The sequence below is a fragment of the Hydractinia symbiolongicarpus genome, chromosome 9 (assembly GCF_029227915.1).
Source record: "Hydractinia symbiolongicarpus strain clone_291-10 chromosome 9, HSymV2.1, whole genome shotgun sequence".
Lineage (NCBI taxonomy): Eukaryota > Metazoa > Cnidaria > Hydrozoa > Anthoathecata > Hydractiniidae > Hydractinia > Hydractinia symbiolongicarpus.
Genome location: NC_079883.1, coordinates 10,539,330 through 10,554,978, shown reverse-complemented (window position 1 = coordinate 10,554,978; position 15,649 = coordinate 10,539,330). Strand labels below are relative to the sequence as shown.

Here is a 15,649-nt window from a genome sequence, read left to right as displayed (position 1 = left end):
ACAATTGGCTGTTCGTAATGATGAAGAATTAAACAAACTTTTGAGCGGTGTAACCATTGCAGCTGGTGGTGTTTTGCCAAACATTCAAGCTGTCTTACTCCCAAAGAAGAACGACAAAGGACAGAAGAAGTAAACCGCTACACTCAGAAAACAACGGCTATTTTTATAGCCACACATCTTTAAAAAAACATTGTTTTTTTCACAAAACTATAACCTTAAAGTCTAATAGATAATCCATGCATACGCCTTGTCCTAAGTAACTCAAAGAAATTAAATAAAAAAATTTGATCACAACGTCAAAATAAATTGCACGTATTTGCCCCTACTAATGTCTACGGCCATACCACGATGAACACACCCGTTCTCGTCTGATCACGGAAGTTAAGCATCGTCGGGCCGGGATAGTACTTGGATGGGGGACCGCCTGGGAACTCCCGGTGTCGTAGGCTTTTCATTTTCATTTGTTGCCTTTTCATTTCAATGGTGCTGTGATATATTTCTTGTTATAACAATTAAGGAACGTGGCGGTTGTTGAAAGTGTTTCCTATGACATTTTCCTACGACATTTTCAGGTGATAGTACGAGAAAAAAGAGCTTTCAAATGCATACAAACTCGATCTATTGCCGATCATCCAATAACCCTGACGGAATGGCAAATAAAATAAAATTCCGCCGCCTTCCGAGGACTTATATCGCAATCACGTTTCGTAACAGCCAAGCGAGGTTTTACCTTAGCGTTTAAGTCACCACCGACATTTGGCCGCGCAACTTTTCTAAGCTCATTCATTTTGACTTAAGGAGGGGGCGAGCGCGGACGCAGGCCCCCACTACCAGAAATTGTACGGTCGAGTTACTGACGTTTGCAGTAATCGCAGAGGTCAGCCCAAGCGTAGTGCAATGCAAGAGCCTCACTCTGGAAGAAAACCCTCATTGATCAGTCTTTACTTCCCCGTCAGGTAAGTATGAGTTGGAACTGCACCGTAGCATGAGGGTACCCTTCAAAGTTTGTTAATGCTTGTGGCTTGAGTGTGTTATAAACTGCCGTGTCGCGGGGCATAGGCTGTATTCTCCCCCAGTGTACGCGTTTTGTTCCCGCCGTAGACTATGCAGAGTGCCGTCGGAAAGAGGACTGCTATTATTCTTTTATTGCTTATGTGGGCCGCCATCGGTAATAGTGCAACACCAAGGCAACCCGTGGTCACGGCGTGAATGAATCCACCTCCATGACCCAAGGCCAAAAATCAGATTAATATACTGACCATTCAGAGAATGGCCTACCAGATATTAAACTGATAAGAACAGATACTACACTTGATCTTAGCCATTAGGCCGAGAAGCGATAAAGAACAAGCGTTGCCATGATAGGCATCGTCCACACACCGTAACTGCTTGTGGAGCATGTCACGTTACTGTAAAGCTTACAACTGTCACCGCGTACGGATGGACGGCGACATAGTAAAAATCACGGCTGTTGATTTAGCCGTAGGATGGAGAGCGACTGTAGCGAGTGGATGGTAACTTACATGAATGCTAACAAAGGCGACGATACTAAGTGCGTGATATTACTTTCCAATATGACTGCGTACATTCCGTTTATCAACGCATTACGCCAGAACGTGCGCGCGCGTTACACAGTAGACCATGCAGCCGAAATGCGACAGTGCGACCCTGCCAGGAGTCGAACCTGGAATCCCCTGATTCGTAGTCAGATGCCTTATCCATTGGGCCACAGGGCGATGCTTATGACTTCGCCCCATCGTTATTTTGGCTTGCGCATTCGTTTTACTTACGACAGAATTCTTCGTGTTTGTAGCCATGAAAGAAAGGGACTTCTGTGAGTGAATTTTTTTACTGTGGTCTAATAAAAAAGTCGAAACGCAGTGCCCAATATATGAATTGCTCCTAATAGCCGGAAACAGGCCGTGTCGATGATGTAGGCCGACATACGCAACGCAAACCAAAGAACGCTTTATGAAAATCCTAACACGGGCGCGGAAGAAGCCCAAATTAACAGAGTAGATGTAATGCTGAAGACCTCAAACTCCAGCAGCTTCTCTTTCAGACTATTGCGTCGTGCTACAAATAAAAATTAACATGCTTTCGCATAGTCGCGGCTCCCAAAACGGACATTATACGATGTACAGAAACACACATTTCTGTTTTCGCGCCAAATCAATTCCCGGGAGTGGTACTTTTACGTCCGCATACTTCGCACCGTCTTAAATTATATCTCATTTACACGGTAATGTTTAGTATACTTCTACTGTGATAACAAGCATCGTTTATCGTTGGATTGTTGTAAGAAAACATTAAAAATGAGTGAAGCAGCTTCTCCAAAGAAAATCGCACCCAAGAAGAAACCTGCTGCAAAGAAGACAGCTGATCACCCTAAATATGTGGACATGATCAAGGCTGCTATCGCTACCCTAAAGGAACGCGGTGGTTCATCTCGCCAAGCTATTACAAAATATATTCATGCAAATTACAAAGTTGCTGAAAACTCAGATCATCATCTGAAAATGGCTCTTAAACGAGGAGTAACATCAGGCGATTTGATTCAAACTAAAGGCACTGGTGCTTCTGGATCATTCAAGCTAGGTCAGGTAAAAAAAGAAAAACCTAAGAAAAAGGCCGCAGCAAAAAAGCCAACGGCAAAGAAGCCTACTGCAAAGAAAAGTACACCAAAAAAGAAGCCAGCAAAGAAGAGCACGCCAAAGAAAGCAGCAAAGAAGCCTGCCACAAAGAAAGCCTCGGCTAAGAAACCAGCAGCTAAGAAACCCACAAAGAAGCCTGTTGCTAAAAAACCTGCAGCAAAGAAGGTCAAAAAGACTCCCAAAAAGGCAGCAAAGAAGACCGCAAAAAAATAATTTGTGTGTATCTGGCTATTACATTAACAAACGGCTATTTTTATAGCCACACATTTACAAAAAAACATTATCTTGGTACAAAGTTAAACTTGTTTAAGTCACTTAAACAGTTAAAAAAGAGTAATTTTAAGATTAGATTCCCTAAGTTTAAGTATTTTCGTTTTTAAATTTCTTATTTTCTTGCTTTTACTTTTCTTGCCCTTCATATTTTTAACATTGTCAAACTTTATGTAGCATAAAATTTTTATGTAGCATAAAATTTAAACAGAAAGCAGAACAAAGTTTGATATAAAAAGCTAGCCGTAATATTTTTTATGGATGTGTGGCTATAAAAATAGCCGTTTTTTGTTTGGTAAGATGCTTAGGCACGTTCCCCACGAATTCTTCTTGCCAACTGGATGTCTTTAGGCATGATTGTAACTCGTTTTGCGTGAATGGCACACAAGTTAGTATCCTCGAACAAGCCAACAAGGTACGCTTCAGAAGCCTCTTGCAGAGCCATAACGGCTGTGCTCTGGAATCGCAGATCTGTTTTGAAGTCCTGAGCAATTTCTCGCACAAGACGCTGGAAAGGCAACTTGCGGATCAAGAGCTCGGTTGACTTCTGGTATCTTCTGATTTCTCTGAGAGCAACTGTACCAGGTCTGTAACGATGTGGTTTTTTCACTCCTCCAGTAGCTGGTGCGCTTTTCCTCGCAGCTTTAGTGGCGAGTTGTTTTCGTGGAGCCTTTCCTCCAGTAGATTTACGTGCAGTTTGCTTTGTACGAGCCATATTTTAAGAAGTCGATGTAGTACGGATACACAAGACGGTCTAAAATGCACTATCGCGCCAAAGTTTTATTTCTCATATTGATTGACAGCTAAGGTTCAAAACAAACCATTTGATTGGTGCTAAGAAAGTAATTTCTGATTGGCTGCATAATGACATTACGCTCATTACTTTAACATTTTTATAAAATCTGTGTTTTTTGGCTACGGGAAAACGGCTGTATCTTCTGATACACAAAAGCTTTTGACTTTTTTTTTTTTTAGTAAGTAGCAGAAGGTTTGGCGAATTCCAACGATGCCAAATTTATTGCCTTACTGAAACATTAAGACCACGAATTTTTAAAAAAACTACAGTTTTACTTAAAAAAATGTACAAAATGTTCGGAACATTTTGTAATGACGCAACTCTATTGGTTAATTAGGGTGTTTCCACGAGCAGTAGGTAATTTTATGGCCTCTTTTTAAAGCTGTCTGAATTCTGTTAACTCAAACGTTGTTTTTGTACTCGTTCTGTACGCAACTATATCAATATGTCTGGACGCGGAAAAGGAGGTAAAGGATTGGGAAAAGGAGGTGCTAAACGTCACCGAAAAATTCTTCGTGATAACATTCAGGGAATCACAAAACCTGCTATTCGACGTCTTGCTCGACGAGGTGGTGTCAAACGTATCTCTGGCCTTATCTATGAGGAAACCAGAGGTGTACTGAAGGTTTTCTTAGAGAATGTTATTCGTGATGCTGTAACCTACACAGAGCACGCTAAACGCAAGACCGTTACCGCTATGGATGTTGTTTATGCCTTAAAACGTCAAGGAAGAACTCTTTACGGATTCGGAGGTTAAGCGTTGTCATTGCTCAACAAAAACGGCTATTTTTATAGCCACAAATCTTTTAAAACATTACTTTGTGCACGCTTCCAAATTACACAATGTGTAAAGTCTTGTCACAGTTACATTTATTGCTATACGATACTATGTCATATATGACACAAAAAAAATTTAGAAATACTTTGTAGGGTTAATTTGCCTGGGAGTGTTTCCGTGAAAAGCTGGGTTAAGTTAAATGTAAGCAATAACATGGATCAATGTACTTGTCTTTTCTGCAAGTACAGCTAATAATACGTATGAAAAGTGAAGCTAATCCACACACACACATGGGGAAGTATTTTAAATGTAGGCTAGTGTTCTTAAGCACATTATTTAGAAGTTTTATTAACTTCGGTTAACTTGTAGTGACGCCAAGTAAATGTTTTTTTAAAGATGTGTGGTCTTAAAAAAGACCGTTTGTGTTTGGTAGACGTTGGTTTACTTGCTGCTTGTGTATTTTGTGACGGCTTTTGTTCCTTCACTGACTGCGTGTTTTGCAAGTTCTCCAGGCAAGAGAAGACGTACTGCGGTTTGAATTTCACGAGAAGAGATGGTCGACTTTTTGTTTTGAAGAGCCAAACGCGAAGCTTCGGAAGCAATGCGCTCAAAGATGTCGTTGACAAATGAGTTCATGATGCTCATAGCTTTGCTTGAAACTCCGACATCTGGGTGAACTTGTTTCAAAACATTGTAGATGTAAATAGCATAACTTTCCTTTCTCTTTCTCTTGCGTTTCTTTTCACCAGTTCCACCAATCTTTCCTCCTTTTTTGCCGGCTCTTTTTTCACCTTTCTTGGCTACTTTAGGTGCCTGTTTTCCTCCTTTAGCTGCTGCGTCAGACATGGTTAAAAATTTTTGCTACTTAACTTGTAAATAAGCATTAAACTGCAAGTCAAAACTTTTTGTTTATAAGTAAAAAAATCGGATCGAATTCGATCCGAAAACGCCGATACGCAATTTAATTGGTTAAAAAAAAAATCTTTTGTTTAATACTTAATTATGATTGGTTAAAAAAACATGATTTCGCCGAAAAATTCTTCGTGATAACATTCAGGGAATCACAAAACCTGCTATTCGACGTCTTGCTCGACGAGGTGGTGTCAAACGTATCTCTGGCCTTATCTATGAGGAAACCAGAGGTGTACTGAAGGTTTTCTTAGAGAATGTTATTCGTGATGCTGTAACCTACACAGAGCACGCTAAACGCAAGACCGTTACCGCTATGGATGTTGTTTATGCCTTAAAACGTCAAGGAAGAACTCTTTACGGATTCGGAGGTTAAGCGTTGTCATTGCTCAACAAAAACGGCTATTTTTATAGCCACAAATCTTTTAAAACATTACTTTGTGCACGCTTCCAAATTACACAATGTGTAAAGTCTTGTCACAGTTACATTTATTGCTATACGATACTATGTCATATATGACACAAAAAAAATTTAGAAATACTTTGTAGGGTTAATTTGCCTGGGAGTGTTTCCGTGAAAAGCTGGGTTAAGTTAAATGTAAGCAATAACATGGATCAATGTACTTGTCTTTTCTGCAAGTACAGCTAATAATACGTATGAAAAGTGAAGCTAATCCACACACACACATGGGGAAGTATTTTAAATGTAGGCTAGTGTTCTTAAGCACATTATTTAGAAGTTTTATTAACTTCGGTTAACTTGTAGTGACGCCAAGTAAATGTTTTTTTAAAGATGTGTGGTCTTAAAAAAGACCGTTTGTGTTTGGTAGACGTTGGTTTACTTGCTGCTTGTGTATTTTGTGACGGCTTTTGTTCCTTCACTGACTGCGTGTTTTGCAAGTTCTCCAGGCAAGAGAAGACGTACTGCGGTTTGAATTTCACGAGAAGAGATGGTCGACTTTTTGTTTTGAAGAGCCAAACGCGAAGCTTCGGAAGCAATGCGCTCAAAGATGTCGTTGACAAATGAGTTCATGATGCTCATAGCTTTGCTTGAAACTCCGACATCTGGGTGAACTTGTTTCAAAACATTGTAGATGTAAATAGCATAACTTTCCTTTCTCTTTCTCTTGCGTTTCTTTTCACCAGTTCCACCAATCTTTCCTCCTTTTTTGCCGGCTCTTTTTTCACCTTTCTTGGCTACTTTAGGTGCCTGTTTTCCTCCTTTAGCTGCTGCGTCAGACATGGTTAAAAATTTTTGCTACTTAACTTGTAAATAAGCATTAAACTGCAAGTCAAAACTTTTTGTTTATAAGTAAAAAAATCGGATCGAATTCGATCCGAAAACGCCGATACGCAATTTAATTGGTTAAAAAAAAAATCTTTTGTTTAATACTTAATTATGATTGGTTAAAAAAACATGATTTCGATCCTATTTTTATGATGAAAAAACGAGTAAAGTTTATTTCGTTAACACTTACGTTAAATATTCGTACGTTTTTGTATTAACTTACAAATCAAATCGCAGTTATGTCTGGACGTGGAAAAGGTGGAAAAGCTAAGGCTAAAGCCAAGACAAGATCCTCAAGAGCTGGACTTCAATTTCCAGTCGGTAGAGTGCATAGATTCCTTCGTAGAGGGCACTATGCTAACCGAATTGGATCTGGAGCACCAGTTTACTTAGCAGCCGTCTTGGAATATTTATCTGCTGAGATATTGGAGTTGGCTGGTAACGCAGCAAGAGACAACAAAAAAGCTAGGATTATTCCAAGACATTTACAATTGGCTGTTCGTAATGATGAAGAATTAAACAAACTTTTGAGCGGTGTAACCATTGCAGCTGGTGGTGTTTTGCCAAACATTCAAGCTGTCTTACTCCCAAAGAAGAACGACAAAGGACAGAAGAAGTAAACCGCTACACTCAGAAAACAACGGCTATTTTTATAGCCACACATCTTTAAAAAAACATTGTTTTTTTCACAAAACTATAACCTTAAAGTCTAATAGATAATCCATGCATACGCCTTGTCCTAAGTAACTCAAAGAAATTAAATAAAAAAATTTGATCACAACGTCAAAATAAATTGCACGTATTTGCCCCTACTAATGTCTACGGCCATACCACGATGAACACACCCGTTCTCGTCTGATCACGGAAGTTAAGCATCGTCGGGCCGGGATAGTACTTGGATGGGGGACCGCCTGGGAACTCCCGGTGTCGTAGGCTTTTCATTTTCATTTGTTGCCTTTTCATTTCAATGGTGCTGTGATATATTTCTTGTTATAACAATTAAGGAACGTGGCGGTTGTTGAAAGTGTTTCCTATGACATTTTCCTACGACATTTTCAGGTGATAGTACGAGAAAAAAGAGCTTTCAAATGCATACAAACTCGATCTATTGCCGATCATCCAATAACCCTGACGGAATGGCAAATAAAATAAAATTCCGCCGCCTTCCGAGGACTTATATCGCAATCACGTTTCGTAACAGCCAAGCGAGGTTTTACCTTAGCGTTTAAGTCACCACCGACATTTGGCCGCGCAACTTTTCTAAGCTCATTCATTTTGACTTAAGGAGGGGGCGAGCGCGGACGCAGGCCCCCACTACCAGAAATTGTACGGTCGAGTTACTGACGTTTGCAGTAATCGCAGAGGTCAGCCCAAGCGTAGTGCAATGCAAGAGCCTCACTCTGGAAGAAAACCCTCATTGATCAGTCTTTACTTCCCCGTCAGGTAAGTATGAGTTGGAACTGCACCGTAGCATGAGGGTACCCTTCAAAGTTTGTTAATGCTTGTGGCTTGAGTGTGTTATAAACTGCCGTGTCGCGGGGCATAGGCTGTATTCTCCCCCAGTGTACGCGTTTTGTTCCCGCCGTAGACTATGCAGAGTGCCGTCGGAAAGAGGACTGCTATTATTCTTTTATTGCTTATGTGGGCCGCCATCGGTAATAGTGCAACACCAAGGCAACCCGTGGTCACGGCGTGAATGAATCCACCTCCATGACCCAAGGCCAAAAATCAGATTAATATACTGACCATTCAGAGAATGGCCTACCAGATATTAAACTGATAAGAACAGATACTACACTTGATCTTAGCCATTAGGCCGAGAAGCGATAAAGAACAAGCGTTGCCATGATAGGCATCGTCCACACACCGTAACTGCTTGTGGAGCATGTCACGTTACTGTAAAGCTTACAACTGTCACCGCGTACGGATGGACGGCGACATAGTAAAAATCACGGCTGTTGATTTAGCCGTAGGATGGAGAGCGACTGTAGCGAGTGGATGGTAACTTACATGAATGCTAACAAAGGCGACGATACTAAGTGCGTGATATTACTTTCCAATATGACTGCGTACATTCCGTTTATCAACGCATTACGCCAGAACGTGCGCGCGCGTTACACAGTAGACCATGCAGCCGAAATGCGACAGTGCGACCCTGCCAGGAGTCGAACCTGGAATCCCCTGATTCGTAGTCAGATGCCTTATCCATTGGGCCACAGGGCGATGCTTATGACTTCGCCCCATCGTTATTTTGGCTTGCGCATTCGTTTTACTTACGACAGAATTCTTCGTGTTTGTAGCCATGAAAGAAAGGGACTTCTGTGAGTGAATTTTTTTACTGTGGTCTAATAAAAAAGTCGAAACGCAGTGCCCAATATATGAATTGCTCCTAATAGCCGGAAACAGGCCGTGTCGATGATGTAGGCCGACATACGCAACGCAAACCAAAGAACGCTTTATGAAAATCCTAACACGGGCGCGGAAGAAGCCCAAATTAACAGAGTAGATGTAATGCTGAAGACCTCAAACTCCAGCAGCTTCTCTTTCAGACTATTGCGTCGTGCTACAAATAAAAATTAACATGCTTTCGCATAGTCGCGGCTCCCAAAACGGACATTATACGATGTACAGAAACACACATTTCTGTTTTCGCGCCAAATCAATTCCCGGGAGTGGTACTTTTACGTCCGCATACTTCGCACCGTCTTAAATTATATCTCATTTACACGGTAATGTTTAGTATACTTCTACTGTGATAACAAGCATCGTTTATCGTTGGATTGTTGTAAGAAAACATTAAAAATGAGTGAAGCAGCTTCTCCAAAGAAAATCGCACCCAAGAAGAAACCTGCTGCAAAGAAGACAGCTGATCACCCTAAATATGTGGACATGATCAAGGCTGCTATCGCTACCCTAAAGGAACGCGGTGGTTCATCTCGCCAAGCTATTACAAAATATATTCATGCAAATTACAAAGTTGCTGAAAACTCAGATCATCATCTGAAAATGGCTCTTAAACGAGGAGTAACATCAGGCGATTTGATTCAAACTAAAGGCACTGGTGCTTCTGGATCATTCAAGCTAGGTCAGGTAAAAAAAGAAAAACCTAAGAAAAAGGCCGCAGCAAAAAAGCCAACGGCAAAGAAGCCTACTGCAAAGAAAAGTACACCAAAAAAGAAGCCAGCAAAGAAGAGCACGCCAAAGAAAGCAGCAAAGAAGCCTGCCACAAAGAAAGCCTCGGCTAAGAAACCAGCAGCTAAGAAACCCACAAAGAAGCCTGTTGCTAAAAAACCTGCAGCAAAGAAGGTCAAAAAGACTCCCAAAAAGGCAGCAAAGAAGACCGCAAAAAAATAATTTGTGTGTATCTGGCTATTACATTAACAAACGGCTATTTTTATAGCCACACATTTACAAAAAAACATTATCTTGGTACAAAGTTAAACTTGTTTAAGTCACTTAAACAGTTAAAAAAGAGTAATTTTAAGATTAGATTCCCTAAGTTTAAGTATTTTCGTTTTTAAATTTCTTATTTTCTTGCTTTTACTTTTCTTGCCCTTCATATTTTTAACATTGTCAAACTTTATGTAGCATAAAATTTTTATGTAGCATAAAATTTAAACAGAAAGCAGAACAAAGTTTGATATAAAAAGCTAGCCGTAATATTTTTTATGGATGTGTGGCTATAAAAATAGCCGTTTTTTGTTTGGTAAGATGCTTAGGCACGTTCCCCACGAATTCTTCTTGCCAACTGGATGTCTTTAGGCATGATTGTAACTCGTTTTGCGTGAATGGCACACAAGTTAGTATCCTCGAACAAGCCAACAAGGTACGCTTCAGAAGCCTCTTGCAGAGCCATAACGGCTGTGCTCTGGAATCGCAGATCTGTTTTGAAGTCCTGAGCAATTTCTCGCACAAGACGCTGGAAAGGCAACTTGCGGATCAAGAGCTCGGTTGACTTCTGGTATCTTCTGATTTCTCTGAGAGCAACTGTACCAGGTCTGTAACGATGTGGTTTTTTCACTCCTCCAGTAGCTGGTGCGCTTTTCCTCGCAGCTTTAGTGGCGAGTTGTTTTCGTGGAGCCTTTCCTCCAGTAGATTTACGTGCAGTTTGCTTTGTACGAGCCATATTTTAAGAAGTCGATGTAGTACGGATACACAAGACGGTCTAAAATGCACTATCGCGCCAAAGTTTTATTTCTCATATTGATTGACAGCTAAGGTTCAAAACAAACCATTTGATTGGTGCTAAGAAAGTAATTTCTGATTGGCTGCATAATGACATTACGCTCATTACTTTAACATTTTTATAAAATCTGTGTTTTTTGGCTACGGGAAAACGGCTGTATCTTCTGATACACAAAAGCTTTTGACTTTTTTTTTTTTTAGTAAGTAGCAGAAGGTTTGGCGAATTCCAACGATGCCAAATTTATTGCCTTACTGAAACATTAAGACCACGAATTTTTAAAAAAACTACAGTTTTACTTAAAAAAATGTACAAAATGTTCGGAACATTTTGTAATGACGCAACTCTATTGGTTAATTAGGGTGTTTCCACGAGCAGTAGGTAATTTTATGGCCTCTTTTTAAAGCTGTCTGAATTCTGTTAACTCAAACGTTGTTTTTGTACTCGTTCTGTACGCAACTATATCAATATGTCTGGACGCGGAAAAGGAGGTAAAGGATTGGGAAAAGGAGGTGCTAAACGTCACCGAAAAATTCTTCGTGATAACATTCAGGGAATCACAAAACCTGCTATTCGACGTCTTGCTCGACGAGGTGGTGTCAAACGTATCTCTGGCCTTATCTATGAGGAAACCAGAGGTGTACTGAAGGTTTTCTTAGAGAATGTTATTCGTGATGCTGTAACCTACACAGAGCACGCTAAACGCAAGACCGTTACCGCTATGGATGTTGTTTATGCCTTAAAACGTCAAGGAAGAACTCTTTACGGATTCGGAGGTTAAGCGTTGTCATTGCTCAACAAAAACGGCTATTTTTATAGCCACAAATCTTTTAAAACATTACTTTGTGCACGCTTCCAAATTACACAATGTGTAAAGTCTTGTCACAGTTACATTTATTGCTATACGATACTATGTCATATATGACACAAAAAAAATTTAGAAATACTTTGTAGGGTTAATTTGCCTGGGAGTGTTTCCGTGAAAAGCTGGGTTAAGTTAAATGTAAGCAATAACATGGATCAATGTACTTGTCTTTTCTGCAAGTACAGCTAATAATACGTATGAAAAGTGAAGCTAATCCACACACACACATGGGGAAGTATTTTAAATGTAGGCTAGTGTTCTTAAGCACATTATTTAGAAGTTTTATTAACTTCGGTTAACTTGTAGTGACGCCAAGTAAATGTTTTTTTAAAGATGTGTGGTCTTAAAAAAGACCGTTTGTGTTTGGTAGACGTTGGTTTACTTGCTGCTTGTGTATTTTGTGACGGCTTTTGTTCCTTCACTGACTGCGTGTTTTGCAAGTTCTCCAGGCAAGAGAAGACGTACTGCGGTTTGAATTTCACGAGAAGAGATGGTCGACTTTTTGTTTTGAAGAGCCAAACGCGAAGCTTCGGAAGCAATGCGCTCAAAGATGTCGTTGACAAATGAGTTCATGATGCTCATAGCTTTGCTTGAAACTCCGACATCTGGGTGAACTTGTTTCAAAACATTGTAGATGTAAATAGCATAACTTTCCTTTCTCTTTCTCTTGCGTTTCTTTTCACCAGTTCCACCAATCTTTCCTCCTTTTTTGCCGGCTCTTTTTTCACCTTTCTTGGCTACTTTAGGTGCCTGTTTTCCTCCTTTAGCTGCTGCGTCAGACATGGTTAAAAATTTTTGCTACTTAACTTGTAAATAAGCATTAAACTGCAAGTCAAAACTTTTTGTTTATAAGTAAAAAAATCGGATCGAATTCGATCCGAAAACGCCGATACGCAATTTAATTGGTTAAAAAAAAAATCTTTTGTTTAATACTTAATTATGATTGGTTAAAAAAACATGATTTCGATCCTATTTTTATGATGAAAAAACGAGTAAAGTTTATTTCGTTAACACTTACGTTAAATATTCGTACGTTTTTGTATTAACTTACAAATCAAATCGCAGTTATGTCTGGACGTGGAAAAGGTGGAAAAGCTAAGGCTAAAGCCAAGACAAGATCCTCAAGAGCTGGACTTCAATTTCCAGTCGGTAGAGTGCATAGATTCCTTCGTAGAGGGCACTATGCTAACCGAATTGGATCTGGAGCACCAGTTTACTTAGCAGCCGTCTTGGAATATTTATCTGCTGAGATATTGGAGTTGGCTGGTAACGCAGCAAGAGACAACAAAAAAGCTAGGATTATTCCAAGACATTTACAATTGGCTGTTCGTAATGATGAAGAATTAAACAAACTTTTGAGCGGTGTAACCATTGCAGCTGGTGGTGTTTTGCCAAACATTCAAGCTGTCTTACTCCCAAAGAAGAACGACAAAGGACAGAAGAAGTAAACCGCTACACTCAGAAAACAACGGCTATTTTTATAGCCACACATCTTTAAAAAAACATTGTTTTTTTCACAAAACTATAACCTTAAAGTCTAATAGATAATCCATGCATACGCCTTGTCCTAAGTAACTCAAAGAAATTAAATAAAAAAATTTGATCACAACGTCAAAATAAATTGCACGTATTTGCCCCTACTAATGTCTACGGCCATACCACGATGAACACACCCGTTCTCGTCTGATCACGGAAGTTAAGCATCGTCGGGCCGGGATAGTACTTGGATGGGGGACCGCCTGGGAACTCCCGGTGTCGTAGGCTTTTCATTTTCATTTGTTGCCTTTTCATTTCAATGGTGCTGTGATATATTTCTTGTTATAACAATTAAGGAACGTGGCGGTTGTTGAAAGTGTTTCCTATGACATTTTCCTACGACATTTTCAGGTGATAGTACGAGAAAAAAGAGCTTTCAAATGCATACAAACTCGATCTATTGCCGATCATCCAATAACCCTGACGGAATGGCAAATAAAATAAAATTCCGCCGCCTTCCGAGGACTTATATCGCAATCACGTTTCGTAACAGCCAAGCGAGGTTTTACCTTAGCGTTTAAGTCACCACCGACATTTGGCCGCGCAACTTTTCTAAGCTCATTCATTTTGACTTAAGGAGGGGGCGAGCGCGGACGCAGGCCCCCACTACCAGAAATTGTACGGTCGAGTTACTGACGTTTGCAGTAATCGCAGAGGTCAGCCCAAGCGTAGTGCAATGCAAGAGCCTCACTCTGGAAGAAAACCCTCATTGATCAGTCTTTACTTCCCCGTCAGGTAAGTATGAGTTGGAACTGCACCGTAGCATGAGGGTACCCTTCAAAGTTTGTTAATGCTTGTGGCTTGAGTGTGTTATAAACTGCCGTGTCGCGGGGCATAGGCTGTATTCTCCCCCAGTGTACGCGTTTTGTTCCCGCCGTAGACTATGCAGAGTGCCGTCGGAAAGAGGACTGCTATTATTCTTTTATTGCTTATGTGGGCCGCCATCGGTAATAGTGCAACACCAAGGCAACCCGTGGTCACGGCGTGAATGAATCCACCTCCATGACCCAAGGCCAAAAATCAGATTAATATACTGACCATTCAGAGAATGGCCTACCAGATATTAAACTGATAAGAACAGATACTACACTTGATCTTAGCCATTAGGCCGAGAAGCGATAAAGAACAAGCGTTGCCATGATAGGCATCGTCCACACACCGTAACTGCTTGTGGAGCATGTCACGTTACTGTAAAGCTTACAACTGTCACCGCGTACGGATGGACGGCGACATAGTAAAAATCACGGCTGTTGATTTAGCCGTAGGATGGAGAGCGACTGTAGCGAGTGGATGGTAACTTACATGAATGCTAACAAAGGCGACGATACTAAGTGCGTGATATTACTTTCCAATATGACTGCGTACATTCCGTTTATCAACGCATTACGCCAGAACGTGCGCGCGCGTTACACAGTAGACCATGCAGCCGAAATGCGACAGTGCGACCCTGCCAGGAGTCGAACCTGGAATCCCCTGATTCGTAGTCAGATGCCTTATCCATTGGGCCACAGGGCGATGCTTATGACTTCGCCCCATCGTTATTTTGGCTTGCGCATTCGTTTTACTTACGACAGAATTCTTCGTGTTTGTAGCCATGAAAGAAAGGGACTTCTGTGAGTGAATTTTTTTACTGTGGTCTAATAAAAAAGTCGAAACGCAGTGCCCAATATATGAATTGCTCCTAATAGCCGGAAACAGGCCGTGTCGATGATGTAGGCCGACATACGCAACGCAAACCAAAGAACGCTTTATGAAAATCCTAACACGGGCGCGGAAGAAGCCCAAATTAACAGAGTAGATGTAATGCTGAAGACCTCAAACTCCAGCAGCTTCTCTTTCAGACTATTGCGTCGTGCTACAAATAAAAATTAACATGCTTTCGCATAGTCGCGGCTCCCAAAACGGACATTATACGATGTACAGAAACACACATTTCTGTTTTCGCGCCAAATCAATTCCCGGGAGTGGTACTTTTACGTCCGCATACTTCGCACCGTCTTAAATTATATCTCATTTACACGGTAATGTTTAGTATACTTCTACTGTGATAACAAGCATCGTTTATCGTTGGATTGTTGTAAGAAAACATTAAAAATGAGTGAAGCAGCTTCTCCAAAGAAAATCGCACCCAAGAAGAAACCTGCTGCAAAGAAGACAGCTGATCACCCTAAATATGTGGACATGATCAAGGCTGCTATCGCTACCCTAAAGGAACGCGGTGGTTCATCTCGCCAAGCTATTACAAAATATATTCATGCAAATTACAAAGTTGCTGAAAACTCAGATCATCATCTGAAAATGGCTCTTAAACGAGGAGTAACATCAGGCGATTTGATTCAAACTAAAGGCACTGGTGCTTCTGGATCATTC

At 40.7% G+C, this 15,649-nt stretch overlaps 9 non-coding genes across 9 annotated transcripts; 3 read left to right on the top strand and 6 right to left on the bottom strand.

Annotated features, from left to right (window-relative positions):
* Nucleotides 1-330: 330 nt before the first annotated feature.
* On the top strand, nucleotides 331-449 carry LOC130658156 (5S ribosomal RNA). The gene has a single exon (XR_008985372.1). It is a non-coding gene; the product is annotated as a 5S ribosomal RNA (ribosomal RNA).
* Nucleotides 450-799: 350 nt separating this feature from the next.
* On the bottom strand, nucleotides 800-964 carry LOC130660117 (U1 spliceosomal RNA). The gene has a single exon (XR_008987319.1). It is a non-coding gene; the product is annotated as a U1 spliceosomal RNA (small nuclear RNA).
* A 185-nt stretch (nucleotides 965-1,149) lies between these two features.
* LOC130661161 (U2 spliceosomal RNA) lies at nucleotides 1,150-1,341 on the bottom strand. The gene has a single exon (XR_008988356.1). It is a non-coding gene; the product is annotated as a U2 spliceosomal RNA (small nuclear RNA).
* Nucleotides 1,342-7,512: 6,171 nt separating this feature from the next.
* On the top strand, nucleotides 7,513-7,631 carry LOC130658153 (5S ribosomal RNA). Its single transcript, XR_008985370.1, has one exon. It is a non-coding gene; the product is annotated as a 5S ribosomal RNA (ribosomal RNA).
* A 350-nt stretch (nucleotides 7,632-7,981) lies between these two features.
* LOC130660116 (U1 spliceosomal RNA) lies at nucleotides 7,982-8,146 on the bottom strand. The gene has a single exon (XR_008987318.1). It is a non-coding gene; the product is annotated as a U1 spliceosomal RNA (small nuclear RNA).
* A 185-nt stretch (nucleotides 8,147-8,331) lies between these two features.
* Nucleotides 8,332-8,523, bottom strand: LOC130661160 (U2 spliceosomal RNA). Its single transcript, XR_008988355.1, has one exon. It is a non-coding gene; the product is annotated as a U2 spliceosomal RNA (small nuclear RNA).
* A 4,865-nt stretch (nucleotides 8,524-13,388) lies between these two features.
* On the top strand, nucleotides 13,389-13,507 carry LOC130658152 (5S ribosomal RNA). Its single transcript, XR_008985369.1, has one exon. It is a non-coding gene; the product is annotated as a 5S ribosomal RNA (ribosomal RNA).
* A 350-nt stretch (nucleotides 13,508-13,857) lies between these two features.
* LOC130660115 (U1 spliceosomal RNA) lies at nucleotides 13,858-14,022 on the bottom strand. Its single transcript, XR_008987317.1, has one exon. It is a non-coding gene; the product is annotated as a U1 spliceosomal RNA (small nuclear RNA).
* Nucleotides 14,023-14,207: 185 nt separating this feature from the next.
* On the bottom strand, nucleotides 14,208-14,399 carry LOC130661158 (U2 spliceosomal RNA). Its single transcript, XR_008988353.1, has one exon. It is a non-coding gene; the product is annotated as a U2 spliceosomal RNA (small nuclear RNA).
* Nucleotides 14,400-15,649: the final 1,250 nt, after the last annotated feature.